The sequence below is a fragment of the Rhipicephalus sanguineus genome, unplaced genomic scaffold (genome assembly GCF_013339695.2).
Source record: "Rhipicephalus sanguineus isolate Rsan-2018 unplaced genomic scaffold, BIME_Rsan_1.4 Seq1227, whole genome shotgun sequence".
Lineage (NCBI taxonomy): Eukaryota > Metazoa > Arthropoda > Arachnida > Ixodida > Ixodidae > Rhipicephalus > Rhipicephalus sanguineus.
Window position 1 is genome coordinate 1 of NW_023614526.1, and position 10,485 is coordinate 10,485.

Below are 10,485 nucleotides of genomic sequence, written 5' to 3' on the forward strand. Positions count from 1 at the left end.
TTTATTGATACATGTACTGCAAAACTGCTTTGAAAAAAGAAATACAAGGCGTTGAAAAATAAGCCTACGTGTTTGTTCACAATGGCGTATAGATATGTGTTCTCACATGAGTCAGATGGCGAGTCAGGTCACCAGCTTCCCATGGCGTGTGTGCCTCTGCTGAAAGTGCGTTGCGCTAAAAGCTGTGGAGGTGTGAAACACCGGTGTTTCCCTAGGAACGCGTAAATTGCAATGAAGTGATATTGGACAGATTTAGTTGAGCGTCCGCTACAACGTACGGACGCAGCCTGCCATAGGAAATGGTTGGCAGGCTGCGTCCGTACGTTGTGGTGGTGGTGAAAAACTTTATTTTTGAGAAGGCCAAAAGGTAAAAAAATACATTTAAAAAAAATTAAAAAGCAGCGTTGTGGGCGGCCTTCAGGCTGCCGGTTGTGGCGTCCAGGCCGTGCCTAGCCGCGACGTCCTCCGCCCAAGTCACCAGCCGAAGTTGGAGATCCGGCCTGGTGCTGGACAAAGCAGCCTCCCACTGCTGCGGACTTCTTAAGCGCCAAGAGGCAGGGGGCAAGTGTGCCGGACATGAGAAAACGATATGATCATAATTTGCGTTGGAGCTGCTACATAAGCGGCCGGCCGTCGAGTACGTCCCGGGGTGGAAGAGGGCAAGACGTGCGGGAGTAAGGAAGGTGTGGGCCTGCAGTTGGCGCCACAAGTGTTGGTGATGCTAGGAAAGGGATTTGTGTGGTGGGGGGAAAGTGAGGCGAGAGAGGCGGTAGTGCAGTGGGATGTCGTGGTACGTGAGGAGCGCGTCACGCGTGCCATTCCCGGCGGGAGCGGGCTCGCTCGGTCGGTCGAATCGCGAGCGATGGAATTGGCCGCCTCGTTGCCAGGATGACGCGCGTGAGCAGGTACCCAGATGATATAAATGGGGCAAGAGGGAGTGGTGCCAGAATGCAAGATACCGGAGGCCGGGGGTGCCACCCGTCCAACTGCGTAGTTGTATACCGCAGGCTTAGAGTCACAGAAAATGTATTCCGCGGATGTTTGTGTGGTGGCAAGGGCGATAGCTGCCTCTTCGGCCTCGACAGAGGTGGAAGTGCAGACGGAGGCCGTAATAGTGGGTCGGAGGGAGTTGTCGGTGACTGCAAGAGCGTGGGCTGTGTAGTGGCGGTACGGGGCGGCATCCACATAAGCCACGGCAGGTTGCCGTCCGAACCTACGCCAGAGCGCGGAGGCTCGCGCGGCTCTACGGGAAGGGTAGTGCGCAGGATGCATATTCTTAGGGAGGGAATCAACGGTTAGGAGGGAGGAGACGTGGGAAGGGATGGGCAGAGAGGTAGGAAGAGGCATAAGAGGGGAGAGATTAAGGGTGGAAAGAAGTGCGCGACCAGGCCGGGTGCTGCGGACCCCCAACTAAATCTGTCTATTTTCCTCTCACAGCGACAGTCAGCGTCGCAAACCGCGTCCGGAGCCCATCCCAGGCAGCGTCCATCGGAGAAACAGAACTCGTTCTGAGGGAACGCACCGTCTTATTTGCCACTCGGAGAAGCGCAGGTGGCGTTGTATCGCGCGGGCGAGCGCGTTCTCGCATGCTTTTCCTGATCAAACACGCCGTCTCATTTGTCACTTGCTTTACGGTGACGGGCGATGACAGGTGACACCCTGACGGGTTACGACGACAGGAGACGCCGACAGCCCGTGCGCATAAGGTGCTTCGCCCCTAAAAAATGTGTGCTGTTGCACTCAATGTGAAAGCTGTAGGAAGGGTGGAGCAGTGGTTCGGCTGCACTTCAGCGACACTCGCGTTCACGGGCACGCACGCGCTGGCGTTCCAAACGTGCCGCCTGCTCGACGCCCATGGCGGGAAGGAAATATTCATTTGAGATACAGTGGCTCCTTCGCTTTTCCGCCACCTCACCCTCACATCTTTTATCCTCACACTCATTTATCTTTTCCACCCTGTTGCTATGCGGTACTTTAAACGGATATGCGATGCTATACCCTCCCCTTCCTCCTTTCCCTCTTTCTCACCCTCTCATCACTGCTCCGCACCTTCACTTCCCTTTCTCACGCCTTGCTATACAGTGGTACACATGTCTATGCTATGCTACCATCACCTGCTCCTTTCCTTCCTCCTCATCCTCACATATCTCCCCCTCACCCTAATTTCCCATTCTGTACCCATTGCTATATTGTACTATGCACGGCCATTCTATAATCTACCCTCCCCCTCGCCTCCTCTCTCCTCCTTGCCCTCACTCCTCTTTCCCATTCTTGCTATACCCTTATGAAAATGAGTCTTGAGTGTCTAGTGTCAACTAGGTGCGCTCCTAATGAGTCACTAGACAGACATTAGACATGCAAAGCCTAATGTCGTTTAACATTAAGTGTACATCGGAGAGTCAAATGACCATGTGCACTTTAATTTCTGGTGACTGAAGTGTTCAGACTTTCAGTTGCCGTTCCTAATGTCAAAACGCGCATCACAACAAAGAAGTTAAATAGCCTTAATCGCCACCGTAAAATCAGTTTATCACAATAGACAAGTTCGTCTTTCAGAGACTACAAGCAATAAACAATTTGTGTTGCAATGTACACAAATATCGTGTTTCAGTAGAATGCGTAAATATTTTACATATATCGCCCATGCACCGGCGATCGAAGAATTGCTGACGACCGCAGCAAGGTTCATTATATTACCTGCCGTATATATAGAAGTAAGCATTTCCTTATTTTTAAAAGGCATGAGTCGATCACATGTGCAAATATGAACAGATATGATCAAGTGACACTGCGAAACACTCGCTCAGGGGCCCGTGTTGCCCATTTGTCCAGTAGAAATTAACGGAGGAGAGTGGGGATTACCCGCACGGCGTCGCGAAGGATTTTGGGGGGCGGAGAAGAATTGGAACTGTGGACAATGGGTGACGTACAGAAAAAAAGTTCGTTATTGTTGTGATAAAAATTAGGGACTGTTCTTATGCATGGTGCACTTACATATATGTCCAAAACAGAATGTTGTTGGTTGCAAAGATACGCGGACAAGCGTTTTTCCCAACCTCAAACTACTGTCTCTATCTCTCCTCGCTGTTGCAACGCTGGTCAGAAGCAGCCGACAACCAAAGTTCGATTTGGCCCAACGTCGCGTACATCCTTCTCCCGCCCCGCCCCCTCGTAATGTCGTCTCCACGCGACTCTCTTCCGTTCTCCACGGCGTCAACTCCTCTCTCCCTTCACTCCTTCCTTGTCCCATTCACCTCCTCTGTGTGCAACGTTGGGTGTCGCCTATCACACCCTACCCATTTCCTCCTCCCATCATAATCCCTACCTCTTTCTATCCACGGGAGAGGGCAGTAACTTGAAACAAAAAAGCGTTTCTTTTGAGTAAGGACTCAGAGATGACCGTCGTCTGGGATGCGAGTTTGAAAACTGCCCATTTCTAACCTTCATTTCCCCAAAACAAAATGTATAGTTGTATAACAAAATCGAACATCCATAACACATTCCCAACATGCACACACGGGTGTAAAAAAAAGCCATAAATACGCTTTTTTTATGTACAGTGACAAATAAAAACAACAACATTGCTTTATTTTCTACGGAGCGCTGTTTGAAGAGAGGGTCAGCGCGCACCAAGGAGATATTTATATTTGTTTTGATTTATGCAGCGTCATTTCGCGTTTTTGCACTTGTGAAAACGTCGCACCTTTTACGTGCACCTCACAGTCAAAATAGCGCCTTCGTCTTCAAGTGAGCGCTCGTCACCCTCCAGCTTTCCCGACGACTCGCCTAGGGAGCTTCTGACGAATTTCACTAGCAAATGGCTGTATAAGCCTGAGACGGCCGCTCGAACAATGAAATGGCCGTCACATGAGGTACGGAAGGTTCACAAACCAAAACTAAATTCGAAACGCGCGCCGAACCGGACTATTTCGCGGAGCAGTACATGTGCAGTAGCTCCGTCCTCTCGTAGCCTTCCCTTCACTGCCAAGAAAAGTTGTCCTTGGGGGCGCTTTAGTTGTTTGACGGGTGCGCGGTGCGTTCGGTTTGTGCGTGTGTGTGTGCCATGCTGTGTTCTGCAATGCTTCGTTACCACGTTTATCGATTATGCACGTTGGTTGCGTGATTCAATGTCAAGTGTACCTTCCAAGACGATCTAGGTCCTAGTCTCGTGACTGACGGCGAGTGCAGACGTACAGCAGCCTTTTGACAAGACTGTCGCCGAGTGTACGGTACATTGTGGACTGTAAAACTGAAGAGTGCACAGTGGATGCCTGATTTTGGTAAGTTCTAGAATATTTCTGAATTACACAGCTAGGTTACTTCATTACATGACGTCTTTTACGCAGGAACCGAGTGTGATCGTCTGTGCGGCGTGTTCACTCTGCGGGGATGATGGCCAGAGGAAGGATGATAGACAGGTATGTTTTACGCTATGCTCAATGCTTTCTGTGCACTTTATACGGTTGTATGAAGCACTCACCATGTGCGTTAACTACCTACAACTGCAACGGGTGGATGAAGGCGCGTTGCTTTGCGCGATACTCCGCTCGCTTCTGTAACGCAAGCGTTTCTTGTCATGGCGCTCTTCTTCCTTGGCTGTTTTTCGATTCCAAGAATGCCTGTCGCTCGGCCCGCCCGCTTCCCGCTGCTGCTTCTCTACTCGGGAACTGGTTGACCTTGGGGACGCCTGCGCGATGTATGTGTCGCAGGGAGGGCAACACTCGCCCTTTTGGGCGTAGGGGACCGGAGGGGGGAGGTGAGGTAGGAGGGAAGGACTGAGAGCATGGCTCTTTCCCGGAGAGGGGACGGGTCGCGACCGAGGAGAGAGAGAAAGTGGCCCGCTCTTGGCATTCTGCCGCTCAGAAGCGATCGTAAACCGAAGGAAGAATAATTTTCAAGATTTTTTGTAGCCGAGTTGTGATTCTGTAAATAAACTTCTTAGCGTGGTCGAAAGTTATTGAAATCGACTACAGCTGTATACTGCACGAGATCATCGCCTGAAGCTACTTGTACGATGGCTTATCACTTCGGAAATAGAACTGCTTTAAACATAACGTTCATCGCCTAGCCTTCTCATGATGCAGGTACAAATGAAGTAACTTTTCAGGAAACTCAGTAATAATTGGCATGTAGTACGCGGGGAGGAAGATATAAAAACACGCTGCGGCTGCACATGCGCGCGCGGTGCAGTGGCGTGTGTTTGTGGCTTTCTCCGCGACTACTGCACCGCGCTTGTTTTTGTTAGAAGTTAGTTGCACTATGGTTAGGATTTTAATCTGACTGTGCAAGGTCGTTGCTACGAGAAACGAACTTGCGTTGGGTGAACCCACTTGAAGATAATACAAGTCAGTGAATTACGTTATATTCTGGTACTAACACCATGTGTACAGTAATGTGAAAGAGCACAAGATGTATATAATTATCAATTCTAGACAAATATGCCAGTTGCGTTTGGCAAGGTGCCTTTTGTTGCAATATTTGTGTTTGAGAAAAATGATGTGAAATATTTTTCCCGTCGTTATATTGTTTCCTGAAGCATACTGGTTTATATTAACAGGAGTTGTAATGGTTAAGCAGCACTGTTCCAAGAGCTTTTTATCCACTGTGCTGGGGTGGCAAAAGCACACCTCAATTATGTGCTTATCTAAAGTTCATGTTTCTTTTGTGAGCTTTTCTTAAGGCAGCATGAAACTGAAAAAGCGCTCTTATTTGCAGGTTGTGCGACTAAGACGTAGCATTCATTGTGAGAGTGCTACTTTAATTTTATGAAGTAATTATTAGGGGAAACAAATCTAAATTCTCATATGTAACTATGTGTGCAGAAGTTTAGAGAAGGCTGACAAAAGTGGTTAACGGTTTTTTTTTTTTATGGCTTGCAGCACTACAAATTGAAACCGATATTCCAGGCATTGATTGGCTTTAACACGACTAGAATTACTTTCCTAAACGGCTCAAATTCATCATATAATACAATATGTAAAGCTCGGCATTATGGAGTGTGCACATGGGCCACACATACTCTTATTTTATCAATTTATGCATTTTATATTGTGTAGCAGAGCTGATGTAATTTTCGTCATTTAAATGACCTATATCGTAATCTGCGTTCTCCAACCACATAGTGTTTACTAAGTACATAAGTTTCTGAAAGTTCGGCTTGCAATGGCACCATTACAGTTGTCTGCCATGAGCCGTTGCTCAGGTTATACCTGTTCTTATAGCGCAATCTGAGTCCATTATTCAAGGCCCTTGCTGGTATATAAACATAGACTTGCCTGAATACATTGTATGTATTGTGTGTGAGCTGTAAGGTCTGTGTGGTGCGCCAACTCATGAATGTTTTCTGGTATCCTTAACATATGTACCCGGTGATCTCACCTGTTCGTGGAACTGAAGCAGACGACAGCTTGCAGAAGAAGATGGGAGCGTTCTACCTGTGAGCCTGGTCCAGCTTATATTTTATGGTAGGCATTTGTTTCAATCTTTACAAAAAGCTTCGACATGTTGCGCCTGCTCATGAACCTACTGCACCTTTTTTGAGGGAATTCTAAGATCAAAGAAACAAGACCCTAGACGTAACTCCATTAATGTGTACCTGATGCTGGACTTGACCTTCTGTGTTGTTTTCCTGTTTTCTTACAGGATTTGCTGAAAGTTTCGATTGAAAATGCGATATAAGATGCAATTTTGGCTAACTCTAACTTCACAAAAGTGTTTTTTGTCAACTACCTGCACGGGGCCTTGGCAGTACATCTAAGTGTTCTAAGGTGCACGATGTGTTGGATAAAGTTTTCTTTGCAACTCTTATATATTTACTGCGATCTTTCGTGCAGGATACACATGCATGGATACACATACATGGATTCCCTACAAGGACCCTGCGCATCAAAAGCAATCTGTCATCAATGTTAAGTAGACAGATTAAACGAAACGAAGATATGACAGGTGTACACCATATTTTTCTTTCATTTAACCTCTGCATGTTTCCCAGTCAATAAATGTTTTTATCCATTTTCTTTTGTTGAGAAATGTCTTTGTACAGCACAAGTGTCGTAGAAGGTGCATACGTGCACTTTTGTATGATGCTTGGCTGCATGTGTATCAACCAGCAAACACATTGTCAGGCACAACTAATGTGTGATTCCGTACTATCATCCGGACATATCATAAATCTTATCATGCACTGTAATAGTTCTGTTTCAGGAATGTTATGAATGTCATTGGCCACGAAGCACAAGCTTGGCCGAGGGTCATTGCAAACAGGATGTTTCATACTCACAAGAAAGTCACTCATAAGGACACATTAGAATGACGGTGGCCAATATGTTTTTGAATGACATTATGAGTACATTAAAACAATTCTGAAGAAATACATTAGAGAATGAAATGAGTGTTGATGTCAAAGGTCGTTTCATGCTCACTAGACTATCACATGTTAATACGCATCGGACTATCACATGTTAATCCACATCAGACTATCACATGTTAATACGCATCAGAATGATCGGCCAATATGTTTTTGAATGGCATTTCAAATACATTACAAAATTCTAAAGGGACACATTAGAGCGTCAAATGACTGAAATGTCAGAAGTCATTAGACTTTCTTTTTGAACTCGTCTCACATTTTCATAAGGGTACTATACAACCGTTGGCCTTGACGTCAGACCCCTGTCGGAGCAGTCAGTGCTGGAATACCGACCCCAACTGTCTACACCAGGGTTGCCAATGGTGGCTACTTTTCGTCAAATTGGCGAATTTGAGAGGCCTGTGGCGACCTAAAATTATGAATGGCGACATGGCGAATTTTTGGCGATTTTCGGCTTAGGTCTCCACCGAGTTTTGAATCCTAAGCTCAGTGTCTTCCCAACGAATGAGCGGCAACATTCTCAGTACTTTTCTTGGTTTTAGACCCACGAGTAGAATCTGCAGATCACGCGCCATTCGGTATATCCGTCCTGTAACTCGTGTGTACCTCCTCAATTCATCTAGAGAGATAATAAAACGTTTATTTCATGTTCTGTGAAAATAAGATCAGTGAGTGGGATCCTTAGTTCGGGATGCCATCTAGATGCAGGAGGTACTGGAACGTCCCCCAGCGACATTCTAGCAAAATGTAAGACAGCGGACTGCCTTGCGAACCGCGAGGGGGCAGTGATTGACTATAGGTTTATGGCTTTAGGTGCTTTAAGCTTATCTGAAGTTTCGCATCTGAAGGGGCAAGAGGACGGGTTGGCCGCGTGTTCCGACCATTTGTTCCGCCAAAGCTCCAACAGCTCTGAATAGCTTGGCGACTTATTCACTGTTGCAGTACCCCCAGTTCAGCTCGCAAAGACTATTTGGAATAGCGAAGAGAGGCGGATACTGCGGCTATTTCTGCAATAAAAATTATTTATTGAGGCATTTTTCACTGTTCTCGGCGAGCGTGTGCAATAAAAACAATTGTTATATAGCATTTTACATTGTTATACAGCAATAACGCATCGGGTTGACGCGTGTAGATATAAATAACTATAAGAAAGGGTCGGTGATGTCCGGTATCATATTAGTTCACAGTGAAAAGGTGTAAGACTCACTAATGATCTGTTCCTGTAAGAATTCTGTCGTGTTACTTTCAATAAACCTTTTAATCCTTTTAATTCATATAAGGGTACGTAAAGCTGTCTACAAATAATGCTTTCACGGTTTTTGCCCAATGTTTATACCCCACTTTTAGCTTTGAAACGAGAGGACAGGGATGGAAGGATATCATGAGCGTTTCGTTCATTCACCCTTGCGCCACCACGCACATCTTGCGGCTAGTCGGAGAAGCAGCACCATGCACTCCCATGGTGAAGCTGGCGATACGACTGGCATCGAGAAACGTCAATATAATTTAAGGGTCTTGGGTGGTACTGTACTGTACGGGGCTATACGTGAGTGGAAAGTTTTATTACTGGGTATGCCGCACATATCTAGAATGGCTACTTTTTTGGCGAAATTTGTAAAAAAATGGCGACTTTTGGCGACTTTTTGCTCGTCGTTTGGCGACATTTACTCGAAAGTCAGTGGCAACCCTGGTCTACACACCGAAAATCAATTACGGCCTTACTGAACTTTTTGCGTGCCAGTGGCCTATTGAATAGGCTTTAGTACTCCCGCTCTACACCTTTCTTTTGTTTATATTTTTTTTATTGCACGCCCGCTCTTCTCTCCGCTTTCCTTTCCATCTTCCTTTCCCTTTCCCCCTCCACTTAGTGTAGGCAGCGACCGGATGCTACAATTCTGGTTGACCTCCCTGCCTTTCTCGCGTTTTATTATCTTTCTATGCTATACTATGCTGGCTATGCTATGTTTTACCCGCTCCCCTCCTCCTTTCACTCCACCTCACCCCCACGTCCCTTTCCCGCACCCTTAATATACCATATTTACATGGCTATGCTATACATGGTTTTGTTTGTGCGAAAACATACATGGCTATGCTACGCATTACTCTCTCCCCTCCTCCTATATTTTCTATTCACTCTCACATCACTCCTACTCACATCAATTTTCGCCAACTGCGCGGCGAAGTAGCGATTCACAGCGACAGCTCGAGTCTCACCAACACTGCAATCGAACAGGGCAGCAACACTTCGCGGAAAATAATGCACATCGCAGCCTCTTTACCAAGGTAGAAATTGTTGCACATGTTTGGCACCTTTAAGGATACCACACATCGATAACATGGCCGGAAGCATCAAATATTCGATAGTCGTCGTAAGCGAATATTCAAGGGGTCACGTGAGCTTCTCTCTTGTACCCGGTTATTTATCTATTCCATTCCGATTGGCAGCAAAATTTCATAAGCACAGTTGATTATTTATATTAATACGCATTGTATTGGTAGACGTTAGCATAACAGATATTCGGGAAAACTAAGTAACCGTAATGAGACATTGTCTGGTTGTTGTCGTGAATATTCACAATGTGATAAGACAACTGGTCTTCTATTTTAAACCTGAGCATCGATGGCGGCACGTTTATATAAAGAATGCTTGCGGTGCCAATTCATTCGGCTCCAATAGCAGTATTCCTCCCACGAAGCCCCCAATCGTTCTGTCTAACGCTGTAAAGGGACGACATGCTGCTCTCCCATTGTAGATTACAAATGGTACTCTCACTCGTTGACCTTCTTAACACACGGCCTGGTAATAGGAAAATGAGTAAGCTCTGCTGAAGGATAAACACGATGTTTATTTATCGACGGCTTGGTGCTCTCCCGTAGTAGAATACATACAAGGAGGTTAAACAAACTTGTTCTAAACCTCCTTGAGTACATGTCGTTCTCTCAATTGTCACCTGTTTTCACGAACACATTGCTGTTCGACTGGCGTGTCCCTTCTGAAGAAAAGGAAACGGGAGCGCAAATAGTGTGGAAGGAAAAACAAACAAACAATAGCAGAGTACGGAGTAGTCTAAATCGTCGACGATTCATACGCATCTCTCTCATATGGTAAAATACGT

The 10,485-nt window shown here is 46.1% G+C and overlaps 1 long non-coding RNA gene across 1 annotated transcript; it reads left to right on the forward strand.

The window, feature by feature from the left end:
* The first annotated feature begins 3,574 nt into the window (after positions 1 to 3,574).
* On the forward strand, positions 3,575 to 6,941 carry LOC125756550 (uncharacterized). Its single transcript, XR_007414588.1, has 4 exons — positions 3,575 to 4,280; positions 4,347 to 4,418; positions 6,400 to 6,464; positions 6,834 to 6,941. It is a non-coding gene; the product is annotated as an uncharacterized LOC125756550 (long non-coding RNA).
* Positions 6,942 to 10,485: the final 3,544 nt, after the last annotated feature.